Raw genomic sequence first — 22,846 nt, 5'->3', positions numbered from 1 at the left:
TAATAATAATAGTAATAATGTTTTTTAAAGAAATTAATGAATAAACAGAAATTTGGGGGAGTAAGGGCTTAAGTGGGAAAAGGCCAGAGGTAGAAAAGGGAAAGTGAGAAGAGTGTGTTTATCAAATGTTGTTTCCTGGAATTAAAGAAGAGGAGAAGGTGATATAGGAAGTTTATGATACCAGGTTTTAAAACCCAATGGGCATTGAAGTAATGAACGGCCCATGGACTTTGGAATAGGGAAATACTCAAATTGTGCAAAAGTATCATAGACATTACAAAGTACTTTCCAGGGGTGCCTGGGCAGCGCATTTGGTTGGGCGTCTGACTTCGGCTGAGGTGGTGATCTCATGGCTTGTGAGCAAACCCCGCATTGGGCTCTGCGCTGACAGCTCGGAGCCTGGAGCCTGCATCAGATTCTGTGTGTCCCTCTCTCTCTCTACCCCTCCTCTACTCATGCTCTGTCTCTCTCTGTCTCTCAAAAATAAATAAACATTAAAAAAAAATAAAGTACTTTCCAAACATGAATATTAGTATTACTGAGTGATGGAAAGCATCACTGTTCTTTAAACTATTTACTCTTTTACTGTTCATTTATTGATCACCTAGAGATTGCAACATTTGCATTTTTAACAAGCTCTGCAATCAATTCTGATACACATTAATGTTTAAGAACTACGTCTACTTTGAAGGAAGAGCCCCAAAATAAGCAAGCCAACAAATGTGGGGAAGAGAGTTTGCTTTGAGGAAGGTACAGAAAGAACTAAATGAGGAGTAACATGAGCAATGGGAAATTATAGCGAATGGGAAGGGGGGGGGCCATCACAGTATTCTCTTTTGGACTTGTTGCATGGTGCCCCAAGTTATAAAGATGCATAGTCTTCTAGGATGTATTTGAAACTCATGAGGCAAGACTGTCTATTCTGAAGCACTGCCACGGGCTAAACTTTACCCAGAGCTGGGCATCCTTTACCTTTAATCAGTGAGCTATGAGGTACAGTGTTGTCTGGACCACAGAGGAGATAAGAGCTAGACAATGTTTTCCCTAATAGAACCATTTGGTCATCCCAAATACAGCAAAAAGACGAACACTGTCTTTTTGATAATTCTCAATTTTTTTAAAGGACAAAAAGAAAAGTTTTACTTAAAAAAAAAAAGCTCTCACCTAAAACTAGTTTTTAGAGCATTACCATTTTTCTTCTACCTACCACCAAGGTTCCATGGCTCAAACGTGGCCGCAGATGATCAGCACCCAGATTCCATGTAGATGGAGATGACCGGGAGAAGCTGGACACTGTGTTGGCCCCCAGACCAACAACCTGGTCTCAGTCTACTGCATTCTCTACTGGTGGATGAGAGGTCAATGGATATACTACTGAACTCCTTTTAAATCTATAATATTTTTAGGGGCGCCTGGGTGGCTCAGTGTGTTGAACGTCCAACTTCAGCTCAGGTCATGATCTCACAGCTCGTGAGTTCGAGCCCCATGTCAGGCTCTGTGCTGACAGCTCAAAGCCTGAAGCCTGCTTCTGCTTCTGTGTCTCCCTCTCTCTCTGCCCCTAATCCACTCGCATTCTGTCTCTCTCAAAAATAAGTAAACATTAAAAAAATAAAAAATAAATAAATCTATAATATTTTTAAATATTTCCAGCAAAGGAGATTATATGATTGTTTTAAATTTTTAAAAAATCTTTTAATGACTAAATGGTCTAAGAATGGAAAAGAGAAGCCCCGCATTTTCTGACAAATAGACTATTTCTCCAGAGGAATTCCTGCGTCATTTTATTCTCTGTAAACTTTAGACACAAGCCTGATTTATGTCTATTTTGCATTAGCCATTATGATAGAATCTCCTTACATGTTTGCCACCAAATACCTGCTGTTTTGTTTTGTTTTGTTTTGTTTTTCTTTGTGTAGGGGGCCATTTTTAGTTTTCTCTGCAACAATATTGACAAGTAGGGATGGGGATGGGGGGATGAGTCTCAAGAAATCACAGGCAAATGCCTGAGACCAAGGACATAAGCTAAAAAATAGTGACCTTAACCATGCATTTGAAAACCCAGATAGCAAACAAGTATAGATACCTTATCTGGAATATGTATCTTCAAAGATATACTTACTACTCTTTAAAAATGTATTATCACAGGACCATCCAAACTGTATTTTCTAAAACACTGTCTCCAAAAAAATGTGCTCTGGCAAACACCAGACCTACGAGATGCTTTGTGAAGAAAAAAGCAGTTTGTGAACAAATCGATTTGCAAAAGCTGTGTTTTCTGACAATGAGGATAAAAATAGTAATTATAGCATTTAACAGAGACTCGGAGCCCTAGCAACATTATTATTCGTGAGTAAAATAAAAACAGCAATAGCGATCACTTTGCTCATTCCAGTTGCACAACCCAAGAGAAAAGACATAGCTGGTATCAACATTTAAGGACTAAGAATCTTCCCATAGTCTTTACCATAGAGGAACTAACTAGAATATCATCTCCAACCTTATTTCTTGCAGAAGGACAAGCTTCCTCTTGGAGCAGTACACAGAGGTCAAGGTTCTCACACAAACGCTGCCTAGCATATGTTTTTCCCTCATAGCATTTAATACATGCAATTATTTTCTTTCTTTGTTTCACTTGTTTCTATCTCTTCAACTTAGAATGTAAGCTCCAGGGGAGGGGAACCATGTCATTTGTGTTTGCAGCTGACCTAGCCACATGCTTGACACACCACAGACATAGATATTTGTTAAGCGAACGGTGAAGTTCCCTAATAAAGGTCTGGCTTCTACGATCTACAGCTTTACTAAGAGCCATCAGAGGGATTGATTTCTAAGAGTAGCTAGGAAATCCCTTCATGCAAGTGTCTAAAAATTCTACCTAAAATGTATCAGCTTCTCTCTACAACTTGTCTGCAAGCCCACCCAACTTCTGTCCACATTGGTCTCATGGAGTCCCATGGAGTCAAACAAACTCAGGCCACTGACAAGGGGTCACAGGGAGGCACCTGACTTCCACATTCTGCCAGTCAAGACAGGATCTCTTTGTGCTTTATTTTATTTTTCCAACTGTACTGAGTTAAAATTGGAAAATAAAAATTATATGTATTTAGGGTATACAATATGATGATTTAACATATGTATAAATTGTAAAACGATTACCACAATCAAATTAATAGATACATCCATCATTTCACATAGTTACCTGTGTGTGTGTGTGTGTGTGTGTGTGTGTGTGTGTGTGTGTGTGTGATGGGAATTCTTAAGATCTACTCTCTCAGAAAGTTCAAGTACATATACAGTATTATTAACTACAGTCACCCTGGTGTGCAATGGAGCCTCAGAATTTACTCATCTTATAACTGAAAGATTATACCCTTTGACCAATATCTTCCTATGTCCCCAACCTCCAGTCCCTGAACCACTGTTCTACTCTATGGTTCCATGAGCTTGACTATTTTATATTCCTCATATCTTTATATTTTAGATACTGATTGAGGTTCAACCACTGGGGTATAAGGATCAGGTTCTCCACCTAAGCTTTGCCCTTAGTTCTGAGAGCCTGTCCAGATAAGCCTGTGCTCAAAACAAGATGCCCCATGGCTCTCAGATATGAATGAGCTGAGTTTCATGGAGCCCTGGGGTAGAGATGGAGGGGTAGTACTCCCCACAGACTGACATATTTTCACCAGCTCAAACTGATTTCTTTCTTGCCCTCTAATGTGGAAATTTCATTTGCTGCTCAGTCTTACTTAGTTTTGAACAATTCCCTTGAGAGCAAAGGAATTTAATCCAAAGGCCAACGTACTAATCTAAAAACGAAAGTTAAAAAGAGTAATTACAACAGTCAACACTTATTTGGTGTTATGTTAAGAGTCTGCATTTTGCTAAGCACTATGCCTACATCATTATTGTTTTTAATCCCCTCAAACACCCTATGATGCAAATTCTGCTACTGTTCCCATTTTACAGATGAGGAAAGAGACGCCTGATACTTACTAAATCAAACAATACCAACCCAAGGCAACAATCATAAAGCATGGCAGTCCCCTTTCTGCCTTCCACAGATCTAAAACACAACTTAAAGTGACAGAGGAGGTGGAAAAATCGGGACCTAAGCAATGTTCCTGCCTCTTCTGGCCACCCAGTGGCCACCCCGAAAGACTTTATTGTATTGCTTTAGCTCATCTCAGATGCACATACCATAGGTCCAAATAGACTCGTATAACTGCGTTAGTCATTCTAGATACTTTAATCCATTACTTAATGCATTACTCAGATGCTGGTACCAGGAGGGAATGGCAGGAAGTCAAGGTTGGTTATACATGGATGAAACAATAATAGTCTCAAAAACACCTGCACCTGTGAAGAAACAGACAGAATTTTAAAACATCTGACCGCCTAAAGTTTTAGAACTTGTCATTTAAAATGCTTGCCATGGATCTTACTTTTAAGCACGTAGTATCTTTGTGTTACTGATCAACTTCTAAATTTCATTCTCTAATTAGAGGAACCCCCAATCAAAAATGAGTCACTGACCTTTTCCTCAGCATTTTGTTTCAGTAAGCCAGAATAAACACATGGAATTGTTACCATGGAGACCGAAGGTACTGAAGGGACCCAGCCTCTCATTAAAAAATTGACACACCAGCAGGAAAAAAAAATGATGGATGTTGTGGTTATTTTAGGGAAAATCATGTCCCAAATGTTGAGGTTAAGTCAGCCACCCCTTTTCCTCCAGAAAAGAAAAAAAAAAAAAAAAAGAAGAAGTTTCCGATGCAAATGGTTTGAATTAATGCCATGGATATTTATAACAACAGTCTGGTTAAGGGAACTTATTTGCTATTCATCAAGCGAATGTCCCCTAGGATTAAAGGAGCCCAAAGAAAATATTTTTAAAATAATAAATAAAATGCCTTTTGGGGTGGGAAGCAGTTATATTCGTATTCAACAGCATGACTGCTGGGTTGAGTCCTCAAAGCCCAAGGCCACTGGGACTGGACAATTCTGCGGAGCTTTTGGAAGAGATCAGCAAGACACATGTGTCCCAGCTGACGTGCCAGCAGAAGGTCCAGTGTTTTCTTAAGTGGACACCCCAAGCAGTGAATAGGAAAAGAGAAACCAAGAGTAGCCCAATACACAGACCTAAAATTGGAAAGACACTGACAGTCTCTTTGTTCAACAACTCCCTTGTTTGTGTTTTGGAGAGAAAAGGTAGAAGGGAAAACGCTTAACTTTGTTAGCGTATCACTGGAAAATGCCATTCTCACTCCTTAAAAATAGCACCAGATGAAGAAATAGCACTTGGGTGATGCCTACAGAAGCACTTCCATACAGGCTCCTCTCCTTCATGGTGACTCTGGGAGGGAGACCTGTGCGCGCACTGGTGCGGAGAGCCGACACAGGGACCAAAATGTGAATGAAGGGTCCACCAAGGACCTGTGAGAGTAAAGATGGCAGTGGTGGCCGTGAGCAGAGGCCCACCGTCGGACTCACAGTCCTGTCTGATCTCCATCCAGAGGCCTGGCACCTGGTGACCCAGGACCATACCGACCCTGCCTTTATTTTAACTGTTGATATTATGTTCAAGTATGGATTTTTTAAGATGTTTTTATTGTAAATATTTAATATATATTATATATAAATATATATAATTTATAAATAAATATATATTTATATATATAAATAATAATATTTTATTTTTATTACCTTAACTGTTGATATTATGTTCAAGTATGGATTTTTAAGATGTTTTTATTGTAAATATTTAATATATATTATATATATATAATTTATAAATAAATATATATATTTATATATATAAAAAATAATATTTTATTTTTATTATTTTAACTGTTGATATTATGTTCAAGTATGGATTTTTAAGATGTTTTTATTGTAAATATTTAATATATATTATATATAAATATATATAATTTATAAATAAATATATATATTTATATATATAAATAATAATATTTTATTTTTATTACTTTAGCTGTTGATATTATGTTCAAGTATGGATTTTTAAGATGTTTTTATTGTAAGTATTTGATATATATTATATATAAATATATATAATTTATAAATAAATATATTTATATATATATAAATAATATTTAAAATATTCCGTTCAAACAGTATTGATCTGATTTATTGAATTTTTGATGTTCCCTTAAATTTTGTGCCTGAGGCAAGCATTTGAATTAATGCCATGGATATTTATAACAACAGTCTGGTTAAGGGAACTTATTTGCTATTCATCAAGCGAATGTCCCCTAGGATTAAAGGAGCCCAAAGAAAATACCGTTCTACCGTTCTACCTCCTCCTGTGGAGGCCCCTCAAAGGAAGAACACCTTCTTTCCAGGGCAAGCACCGAGGCATTGAGTGCTGCCTCAGGACAGCCACTTCTGCTTCAAGGACTTCCCTTCTCTCAACAAATCAGTCCAAGCCGAACCTACCGGACACACTTCTAAACCCCAAGCTGAAAGGCAAGATCGCCGTTGTGGCTTCCGACCCCTGGACTCAGTCCCTCGTCTGCCATTTGATTAGTCAGGCCTCCAAACTCCAGCTTCCTCCTGTGTTCACCTGGCATGACAAAGAGGCCTACTTCCTGGGATCACCGGAAGAATTCAACGGGATGATGCCTGTCAACAGCTGAGAAGCGTGTAACATGGTGTCGGTCATTGTTCTTATTCTTCAAATGGTGGTTCCCCAATGGTTACTTCGCCCCTCTCAGCCTTTGTTTCCTCTTCTGTAAGAAGGAAATAACAGTGCTACCTCTCAAGTTTGCTGTACGGATTGCACGTTGCTGTGGAGGAAGTGCCTAGAACACCGTCTGCACACAGCGTTAACGATGACTACAGCGGCTACTAATACAGCTACTACCGCTGTTGTTACCATAGCAGCTTATCCTTCTTCCTCTTCCTCCAATTCCTCCTCCTATGAACGACTGCTGCCTCAGCCGCTGGCCCCTATTCTGGGGCTTAGGTAGTTACTACAGTTGCAACGACATCTAGAAACAACTCCCTCCACTGTGTGAGGGATCCTTAGGCTGTAATGTAAACATTAAAATCAAGTTACTATATGCTGTGCTTTTAGAAATGTTTTAAGCTATTCAAACATTATTATTTTCTGCATCCAATGCCAAATAACCTGCCGAATTGATGTTGTCATTTTTTTTTAAGCTTAGTTGTTTGGGTATGCTGTAGACAGAACCCCAGACAACAGAAGAGTTAGTGTACTTTGATTGTTTATAAAGGAGCGGCATAAAAATAATCTTTAAAGCTAAGGGAATGTTAATATTTAGATCCATCTAAGGGAAAACAATAACAGTTTGTGATTTCCTCCCTCCTCGCTCTTAGGGCAAACATTTTTAAGGGAGGATTTTATTTTGTAACATAAATTGTTTTCTATATCACCCTAAAGACAAGAGTGATTAATAGTGAGCTATAGAAAGAGTTGCCCATAATTAGCAGCTTGGGCACAGTCAGATATAAACATATATTTTGTTTATGAAACATGAAGCTCGAAAAAAAATCTCATCTTGCTAGATGTCAAAATAGGGTCAAGATGCTAAGGAAAAAGCCATTAAGACAAAGATTTGTACATAAAGTTAAAATCGGATCGAACACATATGTGCGTACCTGCACCACACAAGCCTGAGACAAAAGTTTACCCAGGTTTACTTCTTCATCATCATCAATATCATTGGAATTGTTGCTAATTATTATTCGTGTCAACATTGGTACAACATTGTGATTTTGATTTCAATTGTAACTGTATAGACCTTTACCAAATACGGAGCAATTCCCTTGGATGCAGATTTAAAAAATGGGTCAAGATTTCATGACTGTTTAGTTTATATGGTTTATTATCACGATAATAGAACTGGCACTTAGTTGGCACCAGACACTGGCCCAAGTTCCTTAAATGTATTAAATCATTTAATCCTTGTAAGAATCCCTGTAGGAAAGAAATTATCATCCCCACTTTACCGATGATGACACTGAGATTTAGAGAAATCAAGTAACCTGACCACCATCACATTTTACAAGCAGAGCTGGGATTTGAACACAGTTCTGTTGAACATCAAAGCCTGTCTCTAAACCACTGTACTAACCAGAGAACCACCCACGTTGACAAGGTAGCTAACTTCTTTCTGTTCACATGAACATTCACCTATGCTGATCCTCCTACTCCTCGTCCTACTCCGTGCATTCATATGGCCACATGGCACGTTAGGAAGACTTTCACTCAAGTCAAACAACAGTTAAGTTCCGCCATTTTACTGCATTCGTGAAAAGAAGGATAGCCGGGCTCTTGGCCAGGACTGCTGCTTCTGGTTGCGCGGAATGCGCACTATACAAATCCAGGCAGAGCCATTCACAAAGCAATATTTGACCAGCACCCCCCTGAGGTTGTTCAACTTGGCAGCCCTGCCCTTGCTGCTCTAAACCTGGTTCATGACTCCTCACCAACAACAGTGATTGGACCAGAAGACACCTGACCAAAAAGAGCCAATCAGATGCTTGCTGTGTGGACGCGGAACTGAGAGGCACAAAGGAGCCTCCCCAGGCGGGCAAGTGAGGAGGCGGGAGACCTGGGGCCCCGCCGTCACAGACTGCCCAGGCAGAAGAAGCCAAAAATGAAGGCACACAGGGAGAGATGAAAGAGTTCATGCAGCCCTTAGAGACAGTGAAAAAAGCCCCATTTTCGCCTTTCCAAGAATCTCCTCAGACCCAGTTATACTTTTCTGCCCTTGATTTCTAAGAGACTTTTGTGTATCCTTTCCACAAACCCCTCTTTGTATTTGCCTAAGTTTAAGGGCATCCTGATCTTTGCAGGACAGAGAAGTACCCGTTCTTGCCCAGACATCATCAAATGGAATTTTTCATTATTATACAAAAACCAGGCCTGAATCTCAATCCCCAGACTCATGTGTGTCAGAAATGCAACTTTATTTCTCTATAACGCAATGGAATTTCTATCCTGAGACCGTGCTGGAGGAGTGGCAGACTCAGTGCAATCATTTCAGGATCTAGAGAGTCAGAGTAGTACCAAGGAAGCGGGGATGAGAATGGTAGACATTGAGTTCCCCGTCATCCACAGGGGCACCTGCTTCGATGCCCCTGGGCTGCCCGGTCCTGCTTATCGACCAACAAATCCACTGCTGTCTGGCCCAGCTCCCCATCTGTGCCTTTGCTCTCGCCGCTCCTGTGCTCCTCTCTGGTACCCAGGAAGTCACTTGCTGCTCTACACCATGTGAGGCTGTGAGAAACTGGGGCCGTTCAGACACCCATCCACTTAGCTCAGAGAGAATGTTCTTCCCGCCAGCCGAGCCATGGGAACCTGATGTTGTACAAGGCCCTTCTTCCTCATACAGTCATACATCCCCGAGGCTTGACCTGGGTGAGGATTGGGCACCAGTCCTCCTTCTCAGGGATTATCCATACAGAAGCTTCTAAATGTGCCCCCACGACAGCCTGATGCTTCCTGCTCTATGGACGTTCGTCTCCCTCTGGGGTAGGCAGCTGGCCCCCAGTCTCATGGCATCCTAGGCTCATCTATTAGTAATGTCCAAGAGTTATTTTCTCTTCTTGGGGTTAGATTTTGGAGCCCAAAAGCCAAGATATGACTTCGTTTCCTGGGCTTGTTCCACTTTCCCCAAGGCAAGGAACCCAGACTGGCCTAATTAACTGACTGGAAGCCAGAACCAAGTGACCCAAGAAAAAACTAAAGAAATCTTCAAGTTGAGACTTTAAAATATTGCCACACCACACTGCGTTGGGACCCTTTAGGCTCACAGAGCTTCGTTCTGGTCATAGACCTTGATTTCACTGGACATTTCCTCTAGCTGATGTTGGCCAAGCTGAAGTGGGGCAACTCTGATCTTCAGTTAGGCTAACGCGTCTATGATCCTGCCCTTTCAAATGTGATGGTGGTGGCAATGTGTGCTGAACCATTTATCTAGTTTTTCCTTAAGATTCACCTTTAGAGCAAGTCTCACACTGAGAAATCTGGGAGCAAAGTAAGTTGTAAATAGAGATTTGTCCTTTTTCCTGGCTTCACCTTTTCTATGAAAGTTGTGATAAACATGAAGAGAACTTTTCCTTTACCTGTGAAAATAACTGTCACTCCACACCGAAAGGATCATAATTTATCATGCCTAATGTGCTTCCCCATCTTTGTGACTATATCAAATACTTTCCTTTATATATTTTATTATCTCATAAGAATAAGACACATATTTCAAGGTGGACAAAATAATTTATTGGTGATTTACAGAAAACATGTCCACATGAAATACTACACTTTATAATTTTTTTAATGTTTATTCATTTTTGAACGACAGAGAGAGAGACAGAGCATGAGTGGGGGAGGGGCAGAGCGAGAGGGAGACACAGAATCGGAAGCAGGCTCCAGGCTCTGAGATGTCAGCCCAGAGCCTGACGCGGGGCTCCGAACTCACGGATGGTGAGAGCATGACCTGAGCCAAAGTCAGACACTTAACCTACTAAGCTACCCAGGCGCCTCGATACTTTATAATATTTTTAAAAAATTAGTCATACTGCTTATTAAAAGTCCGTATCAAAAGTGAGAGCTGTATCTACATCTGATTCAGACATTCACTTTTTTTCTTTTCTAGCCCCCAAAGAATGCCCCTAAATGAGCCTCTAAGAGGCCCACATCTTCATTAGGATTTCTGAACCAAACAGCCACAGTAGGCTCATTCTTCCCTTGATTCGTCCAACATAGATGTAATCACAAACTACTACGTGTTGGTCTTGGGATGCCCAGATGAGTGGAGGAAATGGAAGTTACAGCACCGAGTAAGTTCTGTAACAAAGAACTTGCCAGCATCAGGTTCAGTCTTCTGTGATGTTCTAGCGCCAGGCCCATCACCCTTCCTGCCTCCGCAGGTTCCCTTCCCCCAGTACAGACTCAATCCCCCTCCTACTTAAAAACTCAATGGCTCCCCTAGAGGCATTTCCCAATCTAGGTTAAGGAAGAGTAATTTCAGGAAATCTGAGCAGGTATTGCCTGGAAAGGAGGCCTACAGTAACAAGTTTGGGAAGCAACGAGTAAAACAAAGTTGGACTATTTGGTTGTGTTACGTTTTCAGGAATTCTCAGAGCTTTTACAATGTTGACGTGCATTAGGGCAGTGATACACTTATGCCAAGAGGAAGAATGCATCTTTACAGTATCTCCCCAGCTTATGGCTATAGAACCCTTTTCTTCCAGGGCATATTACTGGACTAGTCTTGAAAACAAAACAAAACAGAACACCTGAGAAACACTAGCCTAGAGAAAAAAGTTCAAATTTCTTAACAAGGTATTTAAGGCTGTTGCTGTCTGCCTCTAGTAGATTCTTACAACCCCACTTCTTATCCCTTCGTTCCCATACATCACGCACTACCCTTGTTAGGCTATTAGTTCCCTAAGGAGACGGCACACCTTCACATGCTTGAGGTGTTACTGATACGTTCCTCTGTTTACAATGCCTCTCACCATTCTCCTTTATCTCACTTCTCTCTTCTCCATCTGAACTCCTATCTGTACTGCAAAAACCACTCCATAGTAACTCATCTAACCAGTCTGTGAGTCACTGTTCTATAAGCACTTGTGCATCAGAGCACCAATCGCTATGTATCATATATTTCTCTGCTGCCTTCAATAGATTATGAGTTCCTGGGACTTCCTCTTTGTATCCCCAGCATCTAGTGCACTGTCGGCCACATAAATGATTATGAACACACTGAAAATTTCCTATCAATTTTTCAAACGTTTCACAAAATTCCCTTACTTCCTTTCAAACCAAAAAAATGCAGGTGTGAATTTAGTGTGCACCTTTTTCTTAAATGTAGGTCCCATGTTTGAAACAGGACTCGCACCAGTAGAGAAGCATCCACGATCACTAAAGAAGGGATTCTTAAGTCACTCGTTAAATCTTAGCTTTTTCTTTTGCCCAATTATAAAACCACAAGTCACAATCACTTTAAAAACTGTGTAAAAAATCGCACAGTATCTCCCTATAAACAAAAGGGGAGCGGGGATCTTACTTTATGCCTTCACGCTTTATGCTGTAGTGCCTGGCCCAAAAAAGACTCGTTGCAAACATTCAAAAAGTTATACTGTGCTGGCGTCAGCCGCACATATACTAAAATTGGAACAATACAGAGAAGATTAGCGTGGACCCTGCTCAAGGATGACACTCAAAAACTTATACTCTCTGGGAGTGAGGCTAAGCCCCTGCCACAGGTCAGTTCTTCCCCCCACCCCTCCCCATCATCCCAAGAGCTGGTCTGCATGCTCCCTGCTCTTCCCTGGGCTCATCAGGATTTCCCCCTGGATCTTCTTTCTTTCATATTTTCCTCTGCCTCCTAGTGCCCAGGCATCTCCTGAAAATCAGAGAAACTGCCGGAATGGTGGTCTGCGTGCATGTCTTCCTTTACTTGCCCCACTGCCCCTCTGCCATTTCCCCCGCCCACCAAGAGGCAAAGGGAATTTGTTTATTTTGCCAAGAACTCTCAGACACTTTCAGTTCAGCAGAGAGGTTGACTTAACTCTATTCCCTGATGGGAAAAGAAACGTGACATTCTCCTCGTGATTAAAGCACCACTTTTTCTTGCTACGAAGGGAAAATTCAACATCATACAGCCCCCAAATGTTGCAACTTTCAGTTCAACGGCACTTTTTCTCCACACTTTAAAACCTCTCTGACACACACATGGGGGCTGCAGGGAGGAGTTTCTCACAGGCTCTAAACACCTCCATTCTGCATCCAGGCCCCTGCCCTACACCTTCCCCTGCTTCCCACTGCTCCCCAGCCCTACAGTCCCGCCCCTGGCAATCAGGTTTCCTGTCAATTCTAGAAGCTTATGCCCTCGATGCCCTCGTGCCTGTGATGTCTGCCCTCATCCTTCCAGGCCTCCAAACACTGCCCAGGTGCTCCTCCAGAAACCCTTCAGTGAGCACAGGGTACACAGAGATCCCTCTCTAATCCACGTGGTGTTTTAATGCTATAGTGCCTAAGTTTGCATTTATTCACATTTTTTCCAGCCTTGTGTTCATTGTTATGTCTTGCTCTCCAACCAGCCAGACAGTGAGCTGGAGAGAGGGTGTGGGCTCTGAAGTCAAGCAGCTGTTGGCTCTGGAGCCTAATTTCTGAGCTACGTGAGGCCCAGTTTCATTATTTGTAAAATGAAGAAGTAAACACCCACCCCTGCGAAGCTGAGTTGCCATGAGCACTAAATGAGGTCTAGCATGTGAAACTCCTGGCCTTCTTGCCCTCCATGAACTGTCTCACTGCTTTCCTGAGGGCAGGATCACATCGCTCACTGGTTCCCGGGTTCGTAGAACGCCGAGCACAGTAAAGCGGGACACGATCGGCAGCGACTGTTAAAAGTGCACAGAATTAACAAAGAGCTGGGAACATAATCTCGGTTGGCAAGGAAATGAGACAGACCTTTAACCACTCAAAACCAATGTGCCACTAGAATTGAAACGTGAAATGAGATAGCATAAAAAAGCAGACCGGTCACGACACACAGACCACTTCGATGCTTAGAAGGATATTTTACTGAACACCCATAGAAAAACAAATGTCCTGTTTCTAATACCTTTAGCAAAGTCTGCCTTGAATCTTGCGGGGGATATGCAATAAAAAGATGTCTCCTTCAGCTTTTTCAATTAAATGCATTCGGATACCATACCATATACTGGTATGAGCTCATACCATATATTAAATCACAAGTCAGGGACTTAAAATACCGCCATCAGATATGAAGCACATTTCTTTAGTTTCTATGTAAGCACAGAAGGGCTGCACAGTTAAGCAATGGTCATTTTCCAGCTGTCTCACTCTTAACTCTAGGAGTGGGACAAAACAGGCCCTTAGTTGGAGCCCTATCAGCTACACAGTGCGTGTGAAGAGAGTGAATAGCTCCAATTTGCACAATTCTGATAATTTCCTATCACTCACTGGGGGGTGGGGGGGGTGGGGGGGAATGCCATCCGCTCACTTAAGAGGCTTCATTGAAAAGCAAAACACTCCTTTCTATTTACTTAAGCACCAGGCTAGAATACGAGGAAGCACAATGCATTCTAAACATGGTGCACATCTGGTCTAAAAACCACAATCAATTTATTGCCGCGTCTGAAACATTTTCAGCGACTGTCATATAATATATTATCACACATTTCTAACATGACATTTTCTTGGAACCAAAAGAGACAGGTAGATCTGTCCGTTCAATTTCTCACAAATGAAAGAGAAAATTGTTTGGCTCAGATGTCTGTACTGTCTTTGGAGTAGTGTAACTATCATATGAGAAGGGTATTATTCAAAGATGCCAGGAGCTCAGCAATTACTTCCAAAGAGTGAAATTACTGGCTACACAGAAAGAAAAAAAAAAAAAAAAAGATGTATGCATGTATGTATGCATCTTCTCTTTTTTCCCATTCCAACAGAACCATTTATTGCATTTACTTGAAAGAGATGTACCACAGTCTTGTTAAGCCCATCTATCTCCCAGTGCTATAACCCTGGAACTCCCTATTAAATGGAATCTTTTGATCTCTGTGGCTCCTAAAGCAGAACTTTATTAAAAGTTTTATTAAAAATTAAAATGCAATCGAAATCACGTTAAAATGCTTAAAAGCTCTATATTTTCACCCTAACCCCTCATGGGCATTCACAAGGAGAGTCACAATGGTATTGAATAGCCAGAGAGCCCCACGCCCAATAAAGAGGGCTGCCAAAATATCCCAGGATTGGCCCCAGTGAAACCATTTACTGGCTCACCGTTGGCTGCATAATCCGCCTTTAAGCACTTTCTCCTCTGTAAAAACCCCAGAGCTCCTTTAAGAGCCTTGTCTCAGCACACAAAACTTTCAAGTGACTAACCCTTCCCTACCCAGCCCCTGAGCCCCTCACACCAGCCATGCAGGCTTTGACCTTTCCTGATAACCCACTCAAAGCACGTTCTGCTTATAGGGCCAGCAAAAAAATGCATAAAGCCTAGATTATCCGATCTTTGGCAAGGTTCATAAACAGACTGGACATTGTCAGCCCTCTTTCATACGTCTGAGCCTTTGACAGTGTTGCTCCCTGAATGAATGCTGTGGCTGACTTTGCCTGGTGAAGAGCTCCTCATACTTCAGAACTCAGTTCAACCAGGACTTTGTAGTGACAGTTTCCCTGACAGCCCTCCTTTGCTGAAATAGGTGGTCTACTCTTTCATATGGGATGGAGCATCCCACACACCCCTCCTCCAACGGTGGGGTACCCCACTGTACCCCAGTAGAGCGTAGGATGCGTCATTATGTCTATCTTCCCACCAGCCTGCAAGCTCTTCTGGAAAGAACCTGTGTCTTCTTCTCCGTACCTCTAGTGCCCACGATACTGTCTTGCATGAAGAAGGGACCCCTCAAATATTTACTGGATGAAAAAACAATAGCCGTAAACAAAAAAATCCTGACTCTGTCAGAATGGTTAAGAGCTTCACTTGCTTCTCTATGAGCAAAAAAGAGAATCTTGGGAAAGGGCAAAGTCAGAGTTTTCGGGTCTTTCAACCACAGGAGCTGTTAGTAAGGAAAATTCAACTGATCATGCAGAGATAAAAGAGGGGAATGTATGCTTTTGCAACTTGGGCCTGCAGTCCTCCTGTTAGAATTAGAGAAATACAAAAAGAGCACCCAAGAGGAGAGGACTTAAGGGATTGCAGTGAATGGCAGACAAAATGGCGGGCACTCGAAACAATGGGCACTCAAAAGCTAAAAGGACAGCATCAAGATGAAGAAACCAGGAAGGGGGGTAAGTCAGATGAGGAAGGATGGGGAGGCACTTAAGGCTCATTAGTCATATTATAGGACCTAGAACGGCAAAGGGTTTCTTGAACATAAAAGGACGTACATCCAGGAGGAATTTAGGAAGGCTCTCTCCCAGGAGGAATTTAGGAATTTAGGATAAGAAAAGGAGGAAACCAGTGGGCAGACTGCTTGCGGCCCATTAAATGAAGTAACCCCATTTGTGCTGAGTCGAACCGAACAAAGAAAACTGCCCCAATGAATAAATATGAGGCTGATTCTGTATTTCAGTTCAGTCTAGAAGCGAATTCTCACAAAACCCAGAAAACTTCCAGAGAGCTCGGTGAGTTGAGGCAGAGGCACAGGTGGGATCACAGGAGCCCACAGCCCACAGTGCGTAGGACCCCATCGCCTTCCGCCTGCTATGGTGCTGTCTGGAAAGCAGTGCAGGTGTGTTTGAAGGAGAATGTCTAACAGCAGCTGAAATAACCAAAAACAAAGTGGTGAATGGCTGCCCTGGGCCAATATGGGGACAAATTGGCAGAGTGGAGTGTTCCTCCACAGACCTGTCCAACTGTTTGAGAATGCCACCATCTCTCCAGAGGTGCCCTTGAAAAGGCTAAGTGGAAAGGTAGAGCCTTTTAAAATTTTATGTGGTTTCTAAAGCATCTTAATTTTTAATAAAAAGTTCTTAATAGCATTCTGGATAAAAGACTATGGTACTTACAAGATCCTTTTTATAATGCCAAACTCTTTGTGCAGTATATGTATATATTTTTAAAAAGACCATGGTTTGGCAAATGCTGACGGCCTTTAACACTTACGATTATTCTCCTTCCGTTTACTCTACTGCTTGATGCTGTGGCCAAGAGCAAATCCATCCAATTCTCTGCCCTGACTTTGCTTCGTTTCGAGGTAAGGAATTTAAAGGAAAATGTAACATAGAGGTAATTTCCAACAGCCTTAGCCTCTGTAAGTGTTCACCCGGCCGATACTATCTGACCCTGGCTTCCGATGCATGTTCCGAAGGCCCAAGCATGTCCAGAAACATGTAAGTAAGGCACATTTCTGGGTATGATGGCCCTCTAGGTGTTAACAATTACAACTAAATAAGACACCCATCCCTAAGTGTAGAATAGAATCCTGGCGCTCTCCTGGCGCTCTCCTGTCGTTTGGTTAATGCTTTACAATTTACAAAGTGCCTTCTTTGAGCCTCAGAGGAGTTATGTGATTCACCTAGTCTGTGGCTTGGTGCCAGAGCCAGAAGCTTCACGGACTTTCTTCCTGCAGGTCCAGGCCCTGGGAGCATCCTGACTAGAACACCTGTGGCCAGAATTAACTTAGCAATAAAGCGTAGTGATTAACAGCTCACTTCAAGAGTCATTCGGAGAAGCAGACCATAAGCTAGATGGGAGGAGGACACAGGGAAAATGGCCCAAGCTGAGACATCGACTGAGGACGGACACTGTATTCAAAGGACATCCCAGAAACCCTCCTCAACCTGGGAGACAGGTGGTACCAGATCATCTGCCAGGAATGAGTGGTCGGAAGCCATTTTGGAGAAGGCCAAGCATTTCAGGAAGAAAAAATTAAATTTCATGCGTCCTAAGCATTAGCAAATTGCTAGAAGCTCAGATTTGCAAGAGTAGGTGAATGTGTCATTCACTTAGAAAATGAGTCAGTTGGTTGCATCTTGTTACCTTTGATCTGAAAAGGAAATATAAGGGGTGCTTGGAGAGAAAGACAAAGCCCCCCCCACCCCCACCCCAAGAACAAACCCTGTGAAAATAGAATTTCCCAAGCTGTTAGTATCCTATTTGCAAAATCAGATTTTCTTTTAAGTTATTGAGTTCATGTTGCGAATTTCAAAACTCTCTTGTGAATTCAAATTTTTACTTTTCATCCAGGGACTAAGAAGTTATCAATATTCTCACCACACTTGAGAGAGAAAACTAAACAACAAGGAAGTAGGAATGCTCACATTTATTCACATGTATGGAGCTTGACTCATTTTCTTTTTTTTTTTTTTTTAATGTTTCTTTACTTTTGAGAGAGAAAGAGAGAGCAAATGAGGAGCAGAAAGACAAGGAAAGAGAGAGAGAAGGAGGGAGGGAGGAAGGGAGGGAAGGGGAGGTGGGGGGGGGAGAGAGAGAGAGAGAGAGAGAGAGAGAGGGAGAGAGAGAGAATCCCAAGCAGGCTCTGCACTGTCAGCGCAGAGCCTGATGCGAGGCTTGAACTCATGAACCATGAGATCATGACCTGAGGCATGAATCAAGAATGAGACATTTAATCGACTGAGCCCCCCAGGCACTCCTGAGCTTGACTCATTTTCTAAGTGAAAGACACATTGATCTATTCTGTAATTCAGCCTTTTTGTGCCTCAATGTTCTCATCTGCAAAGTAGGAAAAATAACAGTACCTGCTCATGGTTTGTCATTAGGATTAAATAAGTCAATGTACATAAAGTACTTGGCATAGTGGCCAGCATAATAAATGACAAGTAAATGTTAGCTATTATTCATATTCCAATGAGTGCTTTGGTTTCTATAAATCATAAAAAGTGATCCTTGAACACACGCAGGCAAGAAGTTTCCAGTGGTTTGTTAGGTCTATGAAATTTGATCTTCCTTGCCTTTCTTGGCAGGGATCTTAACTAGCTAAAGTTATTGATCCAGGTAGCAAGATCCACACCTCTACATGACTGTTTCCACTCACTGAAAATTTCCAGAAAGTAATCATTTCAGGCTGAAATTGTCCATGCTTGGTCTCAACCCAATGGAAACTCACTTGCATTGGAAGATGGGAGCACAGTCCATCCCCTGATTTGCAATGGCTGGAGTTGAGGGACAACCGGGCTTTTTCTACCCCAAAATAATATCTTTTAGCTGAACTTTTAAAAAATCACTAAACATTGTGAGTTTAATCTTCCCTTAGCCGTGAATACAATAAATGCCCACCTGCTTTAAAGCTCCTATTATTTTTAAGATCTTTTTTAAGCTCCTTTGAGACAAAGAGGTCCCAAGTAGAAAATTTTTTCTTTTATATCCAAGTTGCTCGGCTGAAATATCTACATTTTAATAGGTGCTTCTCTGATTTTTCTCTTTTAACTTCATAACATATTTTACAGCTCCAAGGTGCTGGTAAAACGAGTTTGGAAAGTTTTTTTAACATAGATTAAATGCCAAGAGCCCTCCACTCTACCCACCAGACACACACAGCCACAAGTCCTTCTCTTCACAATGCCGAGATAGTCAGACCCAGTGTTTGGAAACATCAGTTTCTCAATCACAGACTGAGAAGGGCCTGCAGCTTATGTGCAACCCAGCTCCTTCTCCAGTGCCCACTACAACGGATGGGTGAATGAGCAAATGAACAATTGGGCATTGTGTGGACCAGCCTAGCAGATGGTCCTCTGAATAGTTTCCTTATCTGGATATTTCTTAGAAATGTTATAACGTTTCTTTCACTATAAATACTTCATTTCTCTAACATGAAGGTTTCTTCTCTCTTTGTCCTTATCACCACCAGCTACCAGTAGCCAAGTTACAGAAGCAATGGCTATATATCCTCAAACCCATGACCACTCAGAATCAGAGTTGCTTTGACTGCACAGCAATCACAGTGCAACACGCCCGAAGAAAAGGGACCCTGAAATGGGACCTCTCTGGACTTCCTCCCCAGACCAGGAATCAGTTCTGATCTAAATCGGAAGTGCTTGGATAGAGAGGAAAGATGGATTTGATGCAGGAAATACAGGACACAGGAAACAGGAGAGCAGCACTTAACCACCTTCTCTCACTTGATTCTTCATCAAAACAGTCACCAGGCTCTGTAATCTGTAAACCTTCCAGGGTCAGGGATGCAAAAATGATGGTCCAGAAGGCGTGCACTCCATTCACAGCTCCATGTTGAGAAATTATGAGCTTTAGTGAGCCTTATGCTCCTAAAAGGCAAAAATCATGTCATTTGCTACTTTGTATTCTCAGGGGCCTACTGCAATGTGGGGAATATAGGGAGGGGGGAGCTTAAAAGTATTTGTAGGAGGAAGAAAAGAAGGCCTGAGAGAGATGGGAAGGAAGGAAGGTAGGTAGATAAAAAAGGAAGGAGGGAAGGAAGGAAGGAGGGAGGGAGGGAGCGAGGGAGGGAGGCAAGGGAGGGAGGGAGGGAGGGAAGGGAAGGGAAGGAGAGGCATAGGAGTGAGGGAAGGAAGGAAGGAAGGAAGGAAGGAAGGAAGGAAGGAGGCAGATGTTGAGTCTCCTCTGGGAGAGCATGGCACAAATTCACTCATTTGTGCCTGGACCATTTTCAGCCGTCTGGATAACATGGGCCAAAAGGAGGATCTGAAATTCATATAAATGATATCATTCTGAATATCAGGTTGGTGAGTTAGCTTGTCTCCTCTACATATGTGGTTTACTTTAAATGTAGTGTATAGCTGGAGGCAGGGAACAGGTATGGAATTCTATAAAAGATGGAACTGCATTATTGAAAATCATCAGAGGCCTTCACTTGAGCTTTCGAGGTTTGTAGGCATGGGAAATTAGAGCCCTGGAACATGTGATACTATCTTCGAACCAGAGACCAGATTCCTTGATTAAACTTCAGACTCTTGGAATCTCCTGATTGTTCATCTCATACTAATGATCTGGGAGAAATACTAGAAGGCAAGTTAATGATCCTGCTGAGTCTGAATTGGGAGGCAGCCACCTGAAATATTAGTAATCGACCAAAGTAAAGAAATAATTACAGGCTGACTAGCTTAGAAATTTAATCTCCACAGTACTTTCCCATAAGTAAATAAGGTTCAACTTATAAAACATCATGAAGAAAAAAGGTACTACACAACTCATCACTGTGTACCTTAGAACACTGGCTCCATCTGGACTCAGCTATGCCCTTCTCAGAGCTACATGCCAGAGGGATGGTCCCCAAAACAGTGTAGTCTCCAAACAGGAGATACTTAAAAACATAAGCCCTCAGTCCTAACCCCACCAGGACTGAACACCAGCATGTCCACCGTCCTTCATGACCCACTGAACACTGAGCACCCACCATGCGCCAGCCATTTGTGCTGGATGCTGGGATACAGACAAGGAATATCCATCTCTGGGCAACTTAGCCTATGCTGGCAAATGGGCCTTTCCATAGAAGAAAATAACAGGGAATTACTTTCCTAACTTGGTCCAGAAGAACTTTGGATTTCCATGCTGGGAAGCCTTGCCTAGGTGCAAGTTTCTCTAGCCTACCTCGTGAAGAACTACCTCTTTTGAGTCAGGACACCAGACAGGTCTAGAGAGGCTGTGAGCCTCTGAAGAGTGGCTGGCCTCCCTCCAAACTGTCAAATAGGGAACTCTGACCTCTATATCACTGCCCTTTTCTTGTTTTTCCTCCTGTGTGTCCCAACAAGCTGTACATCAGAATCACTGAGGGCACTTTTTAAAAATATAGATGCCTGACCCCTACCTCAGTCTTGCTGAATTAGAATCTTTGGATTGGGTGAAATCTGCTTGTTGGACAATTTTGCAAGAAATTTTAATGTCAAGTTAGAGAACCACTGGGTAGTGGAAAGAACACAGGTTTTGGAGCCAGATAAACCAAGATTTGAAATCCAGCACTGACAATTAATTGACATAATTAACTCTAGGGGACCTGGTTTAATTACTTAACATCTTTGTGACCCAGTTCCCTGTGCAGTAAAGTGGAATAATGCCCAGAGTTATTACAAACTTGGAATAAAATACGAAAAATATTCAGCACTGCAGCCACTATCATAATTTCCTCCCACCTCCACTAAATGCCTGCTTCCCAGAAAACATCTTATACCAATATTTTATGATTTGGTTCAAATTTAAGTCAAACTTCTCCAGGATTATCCTATGGGTTTATCTCTAGCTGTGGAAAGAAGAGTTTTGCTCACTAATTTTAAAACTCCAAGAAGCATATTGTAAATAGGAAAGATTCAGGGGATTGAGTTGATTTTAGCCATAGGGACGAGTTATAGGTACCCTTCCCTAGAGAGACAAAGTCAATTATATACTAAATTACTGGGAGCAAGAGGTACAAATCTAGTGAGAATTATGGGAAAGGACAGAGGCCACCGTTTTGTCTCCTTACATTTCTATAACAAGTTACCCTTTATTGCATGATGAAGATGAAATATACAAAGAACACTGGACTAGGAACCCAAAGACCTGTGTTCAAAACCTAGCTATGCAACTTTTTTAGCTATGAGAACTTTTCAATTCTCTCTGAACCTCAGTCACTTACCCCATAAAATGAGGGATCGAGGCTGCTAAAATCTTACTACATTGACTTATGGATTTCATATCTTTTCAAAGTACAGAATATTCAGCTAACAGTCACATAAGTGAAGCAGGAAGGTTCTGGCAGGCACCAGTGTACTGAAGAACAACGAAGACCTTTCAGAGAAGTGAGCCCCTAAGAAGCACAGATCTTGAATGTCTCACGGGAGTCTAATCTTAGAGTTTACCCTGAATTTGCCAACCCTTGACCACTCTGACATTCAAACGAGTCGTCTGCAGCCCAAGTTCCTGGTAAAAATAGGAGTGGGCTAAGTGTCCACATGCCACCCGTCCCTGGATACTCCTGGCAGGAGGCAGCCAGAAAATAACTGAACCTAAACGTGGATAGAAATGAGCTCTCTCTGGGGTGCCAGGGTGGCTCAGTTGGTTCAGTGTCCAAATTTGGCTCAGGTCATGATCTCATGGTTCGTGGGTTCAAGCCCTTGGTCAGGCTCTGTGCTGACAGCTCAGACCCTGGAGCCTGCTTTTAATTGTGTGTCTCCCTCTCTCCCTGCCTCTCCCCTACTTGTGTTTCTCTCTCTCTCTCTCTCTCTCTCTCTCTCTCAAATATAAATAAACATTAAAATTTTTAAATAAAAAAGAAAAAGAAAAAGAAATAAGCTCCTTCCAAGATAAATAGACAAAAGGTAAAACTGTCCAGTTGGTTTTCCAAGAAAGTCTGAAGAAGATCATCAGGGGGCGAAAACCACCCAACAGGGCCACCTAAGAGCTGTAAC

The 22,846-nt window shown here is 42.0% G+C and overlaps 1 long non-coding RNA gene and 1 pseudogene across 1 annotated transcript in view; one reads left to right on the top strand and one right to left on the bottom strand.

The window, feature by feature from the left end:
- Window positions 1–22,846, bottom strand: part of LOC132682106 (uncharacterized) — a 205,304-nt gene that overhangs the window by 114,752 nt on the left and 67,706 nt on the right. The window lies entirely within an intron of this gene.
- LOC132682540 (U6 spliceosomal RNA) lies at window positions 12,134–12,231 on the top strand (annotated as a pseudogene).

Source organism: Panthera onca, chromosome A1, assembly GCF_046562875.1.
Source record: "Panthera onca isolate mPanOnc1 chromosome A1, mPanOnc1 haplotype 2, whole genome shotgun sequence".
Lineage (NCBI taxonomy): Eukaryota > Metazoa > Chordata > Mammalia > Carnivora > Felidae > Panthera > Panthera onca.
Note: the sequence above shows the minus strand (reverse complement) of the source record. Positions and strands in the feature narration are given on the sequence as shown.